Source organism: Chlorocebus sabaeus, chromosome 4 (genome assembly GCF_047675955.1).
Source record: "Chlorocebus sabaeus isolate Y175 chromosome 4, mChlSab1.0.hap1, whole genome shotgun sequence".
Taxonomy (NCBI): Eukaryota; Metazoa; Chordata; class Mammalia; order Primates; family Cercopithecidae; genus Chlorocebus; species Chlorocebus sabaeus.
Window position 1 is genome coordinate 23,669,687 of NC_132907.1, and position 15,772 is coordinate 23,685,458.

Sequence of the window (15,772 nt, forward strand, 5' to 3'; positions counted from 1 at the left end):
AGAAGCCATTCAAGATCATTTTTCCAGACACCATATGAAAGAAACTAACTTCTTTCCATTAGGACAGGTATAGATTTTCCTCTAACTTTAAAGTAAATGACTACTATTTACATTGGTAGAGAGACCACTCCGAAAGCTGCTTTCCTCTACTGTTAATGAAAAGTATATTGTATTTCCCCCAAATGAAACCTAGAATTATTTAACTGGACTGCCGAGTGTATCACCATTAATAGTGTTTAAGTACATTTTGGGAGAGGTGGGAGGGCTCCTCTGTTAGGCCCTAGATGTCCTGGATACATAGAGTTATAGTCAAGGTGCTTATAACTTACCACAAATACAATTCAGGATATACATTGTGAGACAAAAAGCAAAGGTATTTGCATGATTAGAGTTAGGACAGAGAATAGACTAAAAACATATCTCCTTGGTGCTAAATTCATTCATAGCTGGTAAGATAATTAAGGACATTTTTTTCCACATAAATTTAGTCACATATGTTTGAAGCTTGGTGCAAATGTGGCATGTACCAATACTTCTGCAGAAACCCCTCTAAAGCACCCAAGAAGCCTGAAATATTAAGGTAGACCCTATGTCTCCTTTCTTTTACAGGCCATGCTTGTGAAGAATAGCGGAAAATACAATGTACTGAGTTAGACAAATATTTAACTTGTTCCATGTCCAAGGCAAATCAGATTTCAGGCCAACATACGGGCTCCAGTTCAGGGCCTGAGGCCCAGGTCTCAGGTTAGGCCTGGGAGTAAATGATGTGTACCGTCATTGTCAGAGACTTTGGCTGGGCCAGGCAGACTCTGGGTCACCCACCTTCCCACAGGCCATGGAGGGACCGAACTTTGCCTTACACCAGAACTCATCACAGCGTAGAGCTATCTGAGGTAGGCCCCGCATGGCTGGTCTAGAATCCAAAGTTAACCTCTTACTTGTCTGAGTTCATTTAGGGCAGGCACTATTATTTATTAACTTGAGGTTCCCTCCATTTAGCACTATGTCTGGTATGTGGTAAGCACTTGATATATCTGACAAATCACATAAATCATTTAGGTTGCTGGTGAAGAAGACCACTTAGATAGAGTCTTTGGATCTTCAGATGGCTTTAGACCATCTAGATGTGTTCTGTGCTACAGAAGCCTCTAGCCACAGGTGGCAACTGATGCTCAAAGTGTATCTAGTCCAAATTGATGTAGGCTGTAAGTGTAAAATACATTCTGGACTTTGTAGGTTGTCTTAGTAAATCTAGGCTGCTATAACAAATTACTATAGACTGGGTTGCTTCAGCAACATTGATTTCTCACGGTTCTGGAAGCTGAAGGTCCAAGATTAGGGTGCCAGAGTGGTTGGGTTCTTGTTGAGGACCCTCTTCTGTTTACATGCCCACATGGCCTTTCCCTGGTGCTTGCAAGACCGGGCAGTGTGGGGGTGGGCTCAAGGAGGGAGAGATAGCTCATGTCTCTTCCTTTTCTTATAAGGGCATTAATGCCATTATGGGAACCCCATCCTTCTGACTTCATCTAAATCTAGTTACCGCCCAAAGGTTTCACTTTCCAGTATCATGACATTGGGGATTAGGGCTTCAACATCATAATTTTGGGGGGCAGTGCAAGCATTCAGTCCACAGCAAAGAGAGTATGAAATCAGAATGCAAAAGTCTCATTAATAATTTTATATTAGTTATATATTGAATAATACTTTGGGTATATTGGGTTAGATAAAATATATTCGTGGAAGCCAAGAAAAAATAAACAATGGGGGAAAGGACACATTATTATTCAGTAAATAATGCTGGGACAACTGGCTGGGCATATGCTGAAGAATGAAACTTGACCCCTATCTCTCACCATATACAAAAATTAAATGAAGATAAATTAAAGGCTTAAATGTAAGACATCAAACTATAAAAATCCTATTAGAAAGCCTAGAAAAACTCTTCTGGACATTGGCTTAGGCAAATATTTTATTAGTAAGACCTCAAAAGCAAATGCAACAAAGACAAAAATAGACAAATGGGACTAAATTAAACTAAACAGCTTCTGCACAACAAAATAATAAATCAACAGACAACCTATAGAATGGGAGAAAGTATTTCCAAATTATGCATCTGACAATGGATGAATATCTAGAATCTATAAGGAACTCAAACAAATAAACAAGAAAAAAAAACCCATTGAAAAATAGGCAAAGGACATGAAAAGACACTTCTCAAAAGAAGACATACAAGCAGCCAACAAACATATGAAAAAATACTCAGCATCATTAATCATCAGAGAAATGCAGATTAAAACCACAATGAGATACCATCTCATACCAGTCAGAATGACTATTATTAAAATATCAAAAAATAACAGATGTTGGTTGGCAAGGCTGCAGAGAAGAGTGAACACTGTACACTGTTGGTGGGCATGTAAATCAATACAACTTCTATGGAAAATAGTACGGAGACTTCTCAAAGAACTAAAAGTAGAGCTACCATTCAACCCAGCAATCTCATTACTGGGTATCTACCCAAAGGAAAAGTCATTGTTATACCAAAATGACACCTGCACTTGTATGTTATTGCAGCACTATTCACAATAGCAAAGTCATGGAATCAACCTAAGTGTCCATCAACAGTTGACTGGATAAAGAAAATGTGGTACTTATACACCACAGAATACCAGGCAGCCATAAAAAAGAACGAAATCATGTTCTTCACAGCAACATGGAGGGAGTTGGAGACCATTATCCTAAGAGAAACAACTCAGAATCAGAAAATCAAATACCACATGTTCTCATTCATAAGGGGGAGCTAAGCAATGAGTATGCATGGATCTAAAAATGGAAGTAATAGACACTGGGGACTCTAAAGGTGTGGGGGGATGAAGGCTGAAGAACTACCTATTGAGTAGTTCACTATTTTGGTGATTGGTTCGCTAGAAGCCAAAACACCTCAGCGTTATGCAATATACCCAAGTAACAAGCTTGCACATGTACCACCTCTGTCTAAATTTCTTTTCTTTTTTTTTTTTTTTTTTTTTTTTGAGACAAAGTCTTGCTCTGTTCCCCAGGCTGGAGTGCAGTGTCATGATCTCAGCTCACTGCAAGCTCCGCCTCCTGGGTTCCCACCATTCTCCTGCCTCAGCCTTCTGAGTAGCTGGGACTACAGGCGCCCGCCACCTCCCCCGGCTAATTTTTTTTGTGTGTATTTTTTTTTAGTAGAGATGGGGTTTCACTGTGTTAGCCAGGATGGTCTCGATCTCCTGACCTCCTGATCCACCTGCCTCAGCCTCCCAAAGTGCTGGGATTACAGACATGAGCCACGGCGCCCAGTCCTAAAATTTTTTTAAAGTATATAAATATACATGAATATATGTACACACATATTTGTGGTAGGTAGCCTCTGAGATGGACCCCACTGAGCTCAGCCTCCCAGTATTCACAGCCATATGTAATTCCCTCCCCTAGACTCTAGGCTAGGCTTAGTAGTTCAATACTAACAAATGACTGTGACAGAAGTGATGGGCTGCAGCTTCCAAGCTGAGATTACAAAAAGACTGGGCTTATATCTTGGGAACTCCCTCTTTCACTCATTAAGGATATCATTGACACCCCCGCCTCTATCTCTCTTTCTATCTCAAAGCCATTATGCATTGCTGATCCAACACAATGGTAAAGTAATAAATGTGTGTTTTAAGCTATATTGGGACAATTTGTTATGCAACAATAAATAAATTCACTATTCCAAAAATTAATTTCACCAGTTTCTTTATACTTGTTAAGATATGGCTACTAGAACATTTTAATTACATGTGTGGCTCCCATTATATTTCTACTGGACAGCACTGGTCTGTCTCTGTGGCTCAAATGGAACAACACTGATCCAGATTTAATTTGGGATTCTAAGGAACTGGACTCAAATTTGTTATTTAAAAACATGAAATATTTAGTTATAAATGTAACAAAATATGTTCTAATCTATAATCCCTTGGCTAAAACAATTTCTGATATTTACATATTAAACAGCTGTGGACTGAGAGTCAAGAGTGACTCTAGTTCCAGGGTAGCCCGTAGTCAGCTAAAAATTGTACCCAGAGAGACAACTTTTAAGGCTCCCTTGCAGCGTTAACATTTTATGATTCAACAACTGCTCACTTCAGCATTCACTTGAAACCAAGGAGTAACAGCAGAACTGGTAATAGCTGGTTTGGTGTTTTCTTTTAATAATGAACCCAACATTAGCAACTCCACTTCTCTAAAATAGTCTTTTAGCAAAGAGTGGTGAGAGGTCATGGGGAGGAGGAGACCATCTGAGACTAAGGAGCGTTCTGCAGCACACCCAAACTGCTCCCTAAACCTTCTGCACCTCTCTCAGACCTTCCTGGAAGTTCTTGCATCTCTGTTCGTTACCACTCCTGACATCTCAGAACTCCAGAAAACTGTGTTTTCGTTTAAGAGTGTTCACAACTAAATTTGAAGTTGGGAAGAAATGAAGGACTTAGCTCTCTATTTATTTGTATTGGCAGAACCACAGAAAGCCAAGGTGATCATTAGAAAAATATTTTAGATTGCTATCTTTTCTATCAGATTGTATTTTTCTAGTACGGTGACAAATTCTCATAAGTTCTCAATAGCTAAACATATCAGAGTTCCCGTTGTTGACCAGAAAGCTGATTTGAGTCTCCAATGCTCTGGTTATTTATAGATAATCGTGGACTAGGACTGTGTTACAAGAATGAACATTTGTCTTGTGTGGGGTTTTTTTTGTTTTTGTTATTTTTGCATTTAAGTAAGAAAGTTTCTTCTTTACATGTCTTAAATGCATTTTATTTTGACAACGTGATTGCAGATATAACATATGGCCTTCAAAGAGGGATGACTTTTCTAGTATATTTTGACCAAAAGTGGATGGTCTACTCAAAGGCTGTCATTGACAGTTTCAATCACTTAAAAATGACCACTAAAAAATGTTGTTGAAAACATTCCAGCTTTGGACATACTGAGTGATTTAGCGAGGGGCAGACATTAACATAGGCCATCATTCCATAACTGTTAGTGGATTGCGGCTGCTCTGAAATTTTGTATAAAAGTGAGACATGTTGTTAATGTAAATTAGCATTATTTTGGCAGACAGTACTTAATGTTTTGTTCTATTGTCTTTAATTTTTCAAATTGTTGTAACAATATTTTAGTAGATTTTAGATTTCCTGTTAGAAATGAGCTTTAGAAATCCCTTGTTAAACTGCAGAAATAATCCTGAGGGAACGATAAAAGCTATGTCACCTGTTTTGATAAAACAGTTACAAACCAGAGCTGTGTATTAAATGATCGTTTTAATTCTGGATTTTGAGTTTCAAATTGTAAATCAACATCATTTTTTTCCCTAAATCTTAGTGCTTGTCTAAGTACACAAAATAAGTTAATCAATCATTTCAGATGACACTAAAGTCTTCCCAAGTTTTGGCTGGGTGTGGTGGCTCATGCCTGTAATCCCAGCACTTTGGGAGGCCAAGGCGGGCAGATCACAAGGTCAGGAGTTTGAGACCAGCCTGACCAACATAGTGAAACCCCGTCTCTACTAAAAATACAAAAAAGTAGCCAGGAGTGGTGGCAGGCACCTGTAATCCCAGCTACTCGGGAGGCTGAGGCAGGAGAATCACTTGAACTGGGAGGTGGAGGATGCAGTGAGCCAAGATTGTGCCATTGCACTCCAGCCCAGGAGACAGTGAGAGACTCGGTCTCAAAAAGAAAAAAAAAAAAAAAAAAGTCTTTCCAAGTTTTTAAAACAATGGGATTAAAGTAGTGTGTGTGCTTTTCTGTTTTCCATAGGCACTAATGCCAGACATTGCTTCACTGAACTAAGTAAGCTGGCTTTCTAAACATGCTCAACATATGCTTCTGATAACTTTCTGAAACTAGTAATGAATGCACAATATGTTAGAGCATGCTTATTTAAATTAATGTCCGAGAAGTAGTGGTTCTTAATTTTTATTCTCATTTTAAAGTCAGTTTTCTTTGCTTTAACATTTAATATCATGCAATAATCACTCAAATCTCCCAAATCTTGGAGAGCTTTCTTTTTTCTCACATTTGGAGGTATAACATAATTTTTTTAAAAATAAAGAACACCATTTTTCTAGCAGAAAAATTATATTAGTTTTTCTTCAGGAAGTGATTATTTATATCGTAAAGGTTTGGAACATGAAATTTTATACCTTCAACTCTTCTAATCTAATCAAGCCATTTTTGGCCTTTGTCTCATCTTTAACTCTCCTTCTCATCTTCCTCTTTGTGGATCTTACATCCTTCCCCAACCACACACAATTTCATTATAATTCCCTGAAAGCCATTCTCTGTAGCTCTCTAATCTAGGCAAATCCTCTAACTTCAGTAATCTGCCAGCATCAGCAGATGCTTTCTGGTTCCTCAGCCACTGGTGAAAAGCTCTGTTCCTTCCTGCATTGGCTCCCCGTCTTTCTCCCTGACCCACCACACTCAGCAGAAGGGTAATGTGTCTTTTCTCTGCTGAACCCAAAGAAAATTCCCCAAGGAGCTTTCCAGACAGACCTGGCTTTAGCAAAGGAACACGCTTACAGAGCAAGGAGAGAAAAAGGGAGGACTTCTTAAGACTTATAATAACATTAAAAACAAGGAGAAGAGTTGACATGCAGCTTTAGGTGTGTGTAGGATGCTTCTAGTTGTCTTTCTAAAACATCCTGCTTGCTACTTTCCCAACCCGTCCAGGGCACTCCTACATAATTTGCTGTTACTAGCCACTCAAGTACTTGTCTAATTCACAATTCAAACTCCACCTTGCAAACAGGTGCCTTTGAGTGCAATCTGCACGTGTGGCTATTATTCTGTTTCTTTGAAAAAGGTGATGAAGGGCACAAGGGACTATCAGGCCCACCATCCCTGGGTAATCTGCCATGAACCTCTGTGTGGATCCAGACCCTCCCTTTGTTTGCAATTCAGCATGTGATTCCTGTGGATGACTGACAAGGGCAGACTTGTAACAACATTATTTCAGGAGGATAATAACCAGCCATCATAAATTCCTTTTTTAATAGTTTATTGCAGGTTGTAGGCTATTGACAATGACTTTGTTTTACAACATGAAGGAAAATAGTTCCTTGTTGCTGCTAGTCTCTAAAACCACTTTAAGACGTTTTAGTATCCTCTGAGAAAACCTAGCCTTTCATGAAATGAATCATAAATAGTTGAGTTAATAAAACCACTGTTAAAAAGGAAGAGAGAGAAACGAAATGAAAAAGAAATATCTGTCTAAGATACAAAAGAGATGCTCTAGGAGTCCCTTTCATGCAAATAAAATTTTAATTAAACTTTCTTGGCTGTTTTTCTATGTCTTTCTTTCCTGAGTGATGAATGAAATGGAACGATAAATGTCTAAAAGTCTTAACCATAACTATGTAGAGAAATGAAAATTAGTTAGGAGGTAGCTCACTCTGAGATTTCAACGAGGAATTCAGTTTCATTTCGTTTCTTGTTCTTCTAGAAGTATATCACTTCACTACTAATTCCTTTCCATGAAAAAGGGACATTACATTTTTCATTGACAATCTCATATTTTGTTAGGATTTCTACATCTTTACCTCAAATTATGAGGCAACAGATCTTTACCACTGTCAGTTCTTATAGTTTTAGACCACACAGTACCTATGCCAAAAATGTCTATCATGAAATAGAAAATAATTTTATGGACATTTAATTAGAGAACAGAGTTTATGACAGTGTATGTATCCATTTCTCCTTTCCTTTCAACATGTGTTGTTTTTCCTTGTAAAAACATGTAAGTCTCAAAATACCTTTTTAAAAAGCAATTCTTATAAAACACACATAGAGCTAGAACCATGCAAGTCAGATACATATGTGACTAATCATATTTTTGATATATCTCTCTGCCTAATCATTAACTTTAAATGCCATATAAGCATTTGTAACCCACAGTAAATTATTTCATAGAAATAATTTAAGAGGGCTGCTGACTAACATGAAACAGTCTACATTTCCACCAGCAGTTGGCTGCCAAATGTTGTAAAAAAAAAAAAAAAAAGGTCCCAGATATAAGTTGACATAAATTATAGTGAATATAAATCTCTAATGATCAAGTGGTGGTTAGAGATTATTGCGTTTAGGAGATAGGGAAAAAACATACTAGACGTCATGAAGTCTTTCCAGTTTCCAGTCTACATATTAGGAAATTGGATCTTTAAAATTCCCCCTCGAAGCCTTTGAATTTCTTTGTTTAATGTCCTCAATTCAATGTCTTATATTTCAAAATATATTGTAATAGAATTTATGGAGCATAGACAATAGAGGGAAAATCATTTTTTAATGACAAGAGAGACTGCCTACGTTCTATTTTTAAATGTAAATTAGAAAATCAACTATGACTTCTAACTTTTTTCAAATGTTCTTGGAGTATACATTTTGCAAAAGATCAGAATAATGCAAAGTGATAATTATTCAAATACTAGTTATGAAGAAACTTTTCCCTCCTTTTCAGATTCTTAGGTTTTGGGCAAAGCTGGAAACATCTGAGTGGAAATAATGTTCAGATTATAAAAAGCAGCAGCACATGAGTGAAATCAGGCAGAATTGGCCTGACAGGGGGTCAGAAACCAGAAACAGTGACATGCAGCCACTCAAATGGCAGCATTATTCAGGTAGAAATCCATAATTAGCTGAATTTTTTGAGTTTAAAGGATTACTATAAAGTACAGGGGAAAATAATAAGTCCGGTCAGAAAAATTAATTCCCTTTCCAAATCTTCATCCTTTCCTTCAAGATGTAACTCCAAAGAAAGACAATTGCATCAAAGAAGGTTAGAGGCCTAATTCTGAACACTGCCTTTTAAACACATTCTAGAGGCCTATTAGACATCATGTAAACTGTAGACAGCAGTGTTCCTACCACCCGAATACTTAACATATGTACACCAGCTTCTTGGGAGCAGAAATAGAGACATATGCAATTTAACATATTCCAAGAATAAAGTCTCAGGGGAAAATCTACCTTTCACCATATATGGCCATTGTGCAGCTCTATCCAAGAACCCAATACAGATACTGGTGTAATATTGCCACTACCCACTGCACCCTGGGTTGGCAGTGGTTTAAGGAGACACTTTGGGGAGCTCCCTGGGAAGTTAGTCTTCTGAAATGTGAATGGTGCTGATGGAAAAGGCTAAAATGTGCTTTTCAAGCATGAATTGAACTATCAGCATGTGCGGTATGTCAGAGTATTTTTTAACCAATCTTTCTAAAAATATATATGATTATAATAATTTACAGTTATTGTATCTACTAAACGTTTTATGTGCTTGGGCTTTTTTTTTTTTTTTTTAAGTTGTGATCTTATTTCTTTAGGGCATATCCTAGTAACCACCTGTCTAGTAATGAAAAAGATCTGTGGGATAAAGTGAATGCTAGATGATATTTTCTAAGTGGCTTTGGGAAATTGTCCAACACAATTAGGTTAAAACCTTGCTCATTACTAAAGAGGGGAAATGCAACTAATACGTAGAACTGCAATAATGGAATCTCAAAGGAAATATAGTGTTAGAAATGATACTCTGAATTTTTTAATAGACTTTGCATAATTAAAACATTGTAAAATTAGCATGCATGAGTGTAGTGGCCATTTAAAGAACACATAACAAACGTGACAATGTAGTCAAATAAGAGACTATGATGTTTTGTTACAGAACTTGAATGGCATGCAGACGAGGGGGACCAGAAGTCTCCAATTCTAATTCTGCTCTGCTCTTACTAGCTACCTGACCATGGCTAAGTCCTTCGCTAGGAAGCAATGGAGATAATATCTGTACTGCCTACCTCACAGCTATTATGAACATCAAATAAAACAGCATATAGAAAGGCAGGGTGTGGTGGCTCATGCCTACAATCCCAGCACTTTGGGAGGCCAAGACAGGCGGATCACTTGAGGTTAGGAGTTCAAGACCATCCTGGCCAACATGGTGAAACGTCATCCCTACTAAAAATACAAAAAGTAGCCGGGTGTGGTGGTGTGCTCTATGGTGTGTGTGTGGTGCATTCCTGTAGTCCCAGCTACTCAGGAGTCTGAGGCAGGAGAATCGCCTTAACCCGAGCGGCAGAGGTTGCAGTGAGCCAAAATGGTGCCACTGCACTCCAGCCTGGGCGACAGAGTGAGACTCCGTTTCAAAAAACAAAAAACATAACATATATAAAATTGCCTTGAAAACTGTTAAATATTGCAGGAGCACAAGATACTCTCATCGTCATATTCTCAACCATCCTGCAATAATGGGGTGCCACTGCATGTCAGTGCTAAGGTAGGGCTCTCACTGGGAGGCAAGTAATCAAAGAACTCCACGGTGGTACTCCGCTCAAGTTCTCTGGAAGGAGCCCTCTGGGCATTGAGGAGGGGCTGTGGCCCCTCTCTATACATCATCCCCTGCTCATGATGGACACTCTATGTCCAGAATGTTCTCCAGGAAAAGGGGTCAGCACATTTGTGTTCATGGAGCAGGCATTGCTCTCTCAATGAATCACCCTCTACCTGAGGGGCTCTCACGCATGCCAACTGATGAGATTTATTTTGAAAATATAAAGGCTGCTTTCTGTTGTTGAAAGTTTGGCAGTTCATTAACATCTCCACCAGAGGGTGAGCGGGAGAAAGGAAAGCTGGGAACTCCAGTCCACCTTGCATTTCTCAGTAGTTAGTACTTCTAGTACTAGCTGGGTTTGGTGGGAAAAGAACAAAGGCTCTTCTCAATACCTTGAGAATCAGAATACATCTTAAGAGAACAGAGAAGTGCCAAACCTCCAACGTTGTATGGCCTATTCTCTTCTAATGCAACAGTAGTGCATCATCTGTTTTTCTGCTCAGCTCATCCCTTTCTGCAAAATATATTAGACTTAGAATGTGTTCAGTTAATTGTTACCCAGGAGTGATTTTTAGCCCCGTGGGGAGAAAAGAGGCCCTAAAAATGTTAATTATCTGGAGCATAGAGCTTAACATTCTGGATTCCAAGATGGTATTTAAGCCTATTTAGATTTTCTCTAAATTCTTTGAGGCTAATGCAACTTCTGAATGTGTCTAATAATCTCTAATTATTTGTGGAAATGGTAGATGTGAGGAGACCAGATTAAATCCACAGATAATCACAAAATCTCATTTTAGCCAGCAGCACAGCTCTTTTCCCACCAAACCCAGCTAGTACTAGAAGTACTAACTACTAAGAAATGCAAGGTGGACTGGAGTTCCCAGCTTTCCTTTCTCCTGCTCATCCTCTGGTGGAGATGTTAATGAATTGCCAGACTTCCAACCACAACAAAAAAGCCAGCAAAAAAAGAAAGTGGAAACTCAGGGGCCTGGGCCACTACCCAGCTAGAAAAGCAGATGCTGAGGAGCTGGAAGGCAGGAGTCGTATCATAAAGGAGCAAAGCACGTGCCCACGCCTGAGTAGCTGGGCTACCGTTTCCAAAAGGCGCAACACTGTCCCAACTTTCCGTACCATCACACTTACACCATCGTGTTCTGCCCAGTTTGACCAGCTTCATTCTTGGAAGGTGGTGCAACAGAACTGTAACCTGGAGCCCCCTCTCCTGTCTCAAAGCACCAGATAAGGACCAGGCCAGGGATGGTCCAAGTGCTGTCCTCAGTTGACTAAAAGGATGAGGAAAGAAAGAGGAAGACAAATACTTTGTTTTGGGGATGACTCTGTAAATCCCACAAGCCTTTGCTTTAGTGTTGCCCCCTCTTAGTGCTTTTCATGTTTTCTAACTTGATGGTTTATTCACATCGGCACTGCAGTTTCACAATCCTTTTGAACCCTGGGCTAGATTTAATGAACGGAAAAATTTTACATGGTCTGTAAGTTATGTGAAGCTTTCAAATAAATATCATCAGTGAAAAAATCAATGCAAGTCATTTTGGAGCAAAGATTTTTCAAAAGACTGGAGACTATCGTATTAAACAATTTCATGTCTACTCTTTGTAAGGACCCACAAGATGTTATTTGATCTTTAGTAGGTGTATTTCTTCCCCCTCCTCCTTTCCCTGGGCCATTTTCATTTGGGTTGGAGCCCTCTGGAGTGGAACTTTTGGCTAGTTTTGGTTCAAATGAGTTAAGAATTAAATTTGGGTCAGGCATAGTACCTCATGCCTGTAGTCCCAGCACTTTGGGAGGCCGAGGCAGGCAGAAGGCTTGAGCCCAGGAGTTTGAGACCAGCCTGGGCAACATGGTGAAAACCCATGTCTACTAAAAATACAAAAATTAGCTGGGTGTGGTGGTGCACGCTTGCAATCCCAGCTACTCTGGAAGCTGAGGCAGAAGGATCACTTAAGCCAAGAAAGTCGAGGCTTGGGTGAGCTGAGATCGCCAGCCTGGGTGACAAAGTGAGAACCTATCTCAGAGAGTGAGAGAGAGAGAGAGAGGGAATTAAATTTGGAAGCAGGGAGAAGAAAAAATGGAGACGATTTGGCATAGGAAAGAGAAGCAGGTGACCATAACTTCTTGGGGTGGAATGACAGAAAGGTGTAGAAGTCTGTACTAAGAGATGAAAGATCTGACGTGGAGAAAATAGAAAAAGAAAAGGTGGCCTTTCAATTATTTTTATATATATTATATATATACATATATAGTATATATCTCTCAAAAAAACCCTGTCTCCTGAAGTTAAACTTTCTGACCACAGAGCTCAGAATCACCATAATTACTTTATGTTCTAAATGATGTCCTTTAGGCTCCCAACATCTCAAGTACTTTATGTTCTAAATGATGTCCTTTAGGCTCCCAATATCTCAAGTCTCAGTAGCTGAAAATGGGGGTGACAGCTGGTCGCCAGCGCAGGGAAGGTGCGTTCGGAGGCTGGGGTGGAGGGGAACTCAGGGAGAAGCTCGTCACCTTTCTTCTCGGGGTGGAATTCCCTGGTGTTGGAGTGACTTTCTGACCGGTTCACAGCTCTGCTCTCCCTCGCGTCCCTTGCGGCCACTTCCTGGGCTCGATCCGAGTCCCCGGGGGCTCCGGAGCCCGGGTGCCAAGGCGGCCGACCGCAGGCCTGTTCCCGGAGGTCTCCCGCGGACCTCTCCCACCCCGGCCAATTCTTGAGCACTCCATCCCCCGGGGAGCCCCGCGGCCTCCCTCTCTGCCTGCGCGGTCCTGGCTCCCGCGCTCCGGGTCCCTCTCCGCGTGCTCTGCGCCACGGCTCCTCTCTCCTGCCCCCTTGCGGCCATCGGGAGAAAACCGCGCGGACGCTCAAGGGTCCTGGCCGCCCTGGCCGCAGCCGCTGCGCCCTCGATGCTGGGCACTTGGGTGGTGCGCGGGTGCACCGCACTTAGGCAGGGAAGAAAAGCTGCGCTCCGAGGAGAACGGTGCTGATTCTGCGGGACCGAGACTCCCTGGAATCTTCGAGAAGGTTCCAGCAGCTCCTCACCGCCCGCCCCCATCTAAGGCTGTTGACCCAGAAGTGAGGCCAAGGAGGAACCCTTCTCCCCTGCCGCGAGGCTGGCCGCTTCATGAACGAGAACGTGGTTATGCACGGACGGAGGGCAGGGTGTCTGCAGTGAGGAGGTGGAAGATGGGGCGGATACAGCTTGGGGTTTAAGGCACCACGAGTAACTAACGTAGTCCCAGCTTTGCAGCTCCGGGCTTAGGTGTTTATTTCATTTTAAGTTCCCCGTTTCACTGCCTGTACTAGCCTAGAGGGAGTTACAAATGACTTCCACATCCTGGTAGTACGTGGGTTCGTGGCCTTTCCCTTAGCCAGCCCAGCCAGCGAGGTTTCAGCTGCCAGAAAATGTGTTTCCCATCCAACATTTCTCACACAAGGACAAAATATAACGTGTCTAAAAATGGCGAGCTTCCTGTCTGGGCTCCCCTCTACCACCCCGGTTCCTCACTTAGGAGTAAAACTTGAGGAACAAAGATTAGTTTGAAATCTATTTTTCTTTGGACATCCCAGATTTCTGCTGGTTCAGTGTCCCGTGTCAGGTGAAATTATTCATGAGACTCTGAACTGAGTTGATAAGTCTTACTCCTTCTCCCTAGAAATTCCAACTGGATTTAAATCACTCCCTGGTTGCTGCAGAAGGTCTGTGTTTTATGGGAGTTCTCTATGGAGCTTTGAAGTATTTGCTTACCAAATCCACTTCTCAGCTTCCAGCTCGTGAATAAATTACCTGCCCCTTCTCTCTGCTGCCACTCCCCCGCCCACCTCCGATACGAATAGTGGGGATGTTTTCTGAACAATAGCTTGGAATGAGGGCTCTGGGACTTATCAGTCAATTGCCAGCCCTGGGACACCCATTTGCAGCCGTGGCTGACTGGAGATTTCCAATGGCTAATGGAATAGGCAGGGAATGGGGGCCCGTGGACCTTATTCCTTTCACGGGTTTATCCCTCACACCATTTACTATCTCAAGCCTGGTTGCTTTGTCAGGGAAATGGTCATTAGAATCCTCATTTAGAGAACACATTAAAATCCTCATGTTGAAAACATCTTGGAACTTTTTTGAGGATTGTCACTTGCCAGAGGTTAGTGCTAATTGATGTCAGGCAGGTCTGTTTGCAAAGACTGAAGACTGTAGACTTCTATTTATTTTGTCCTTTGCATAAGGGCTTGAGAGGGTAAAAGGAAATTGGGCAGCCAAGACCCTTGGGTGAGCCAAGAGGCATTTCGCATTATGTCCCAGCTGCTTAGAAAGTATTTTTGTCCATCCTCCTGTGTGAATAGGATGGGGTATGTCTAAATTGTCCATTTTGATGTCTACCAGGAAGATGCTTCCCTTTCTGTTCCTAATGCCTAAAATGCCACTAAAATCACCATTTCCTTCGTTCATGCAATGTGTTAAAGAGTTCATTAAAGACTCCCCAGGGGACTCCAGAGTAGCCACTTGGGGGGTTGTGATTTGTCACATTTCCATGATTCACTTCACCAGGGGCCTCAGCAGCTGGAGGATTCCTTGAGTCTCTCACTGGGCCTTCCCAGACATGAATAAGGATCCTATTACCCTTTTCTTACTCCGAGATTTTCTAAACCGACAGCACCACCAACAACAAAAAGTAAAACAAACAAAAAGTTAAAATATAACAAAGCAAAGACATCTGGCACATTTACAAAACACAGCTTTCTTACCCTAAAATGAAGCCTGTCCCAGACTTGGTTGATCCTGCCTCTGGCTGGGCTCGCGGCTTCAGCCTCCTGGTACCCTGATTGCTGCTGTTTCATTGGAGGAAGCTGCTCCCTGGTCTTCATCTTCGGGGGGCTTAGAGCATGGCTGGATGCCCACTTTTGTGTGGCTCTGAGCCTGAGCAGTGGTCCTCTGGGGAAGAAAAGCCTTTCCCAGTCAGGTCTCAAGATTCCTTCCTGGGCCTCTTGGTAGCCCTAGGCGCTCCTTGGGCAGCACGCAGGAAGGTTCAGAGCCCTTACCTGTCACTCTCCACTCTCAGGCAGCCAGCCCAGGCTGTGGGTGCTGGGCCCCATCCTCCCAGAAGCCTGCCTACTTTCTATTCACCCCTCCCCTCCCCACCTCTCCCCTAGCCAGCCAACACCACTGAAAACCACCTGTTTTGTGTTTTGAAATCCTCTAAGCACCCCCATCCTCCACCCTCGCAGACCTCCCACTGTGTTCCAGTTTCCTGTTCAAACTCCAGATTTGAGTTCTTGACTCATTTCAAGAACATTAAAAAGTCACATACCCTGAGCTTGCTGCATATTCAAGTCTTTTCTTCTCTGCTCAGGTTGCCAATGGTCCCCCTCTCAGAGGAAGGGAAGTC

The 15,772-nt window shown here is 41.6% G+C and overlaps 1 long non-coding RNA gene across 1 annotated transcript in view; it reads right to left on the bottom strand.

Annotated features, from left to right (window-relative positions):
- The window catches only part of LOC140711567 (uncharacterized), a 76,758-nt gene extending 61,241 nt beyond the window's left edge, over positions 1–15,517 (bottom strand). The window contains exon 1 of the long non-coding RNA XR_012092844.1: positions 15,132–15,517. This is a non-coding gene — a long non-coding RNA (uncharacterized lncRNA). The remainder of the gene's footprint in view (positions 1–15,131) is intronic.
- Positions 15,518–15,772: the final 255 nt, after the last annotated feature.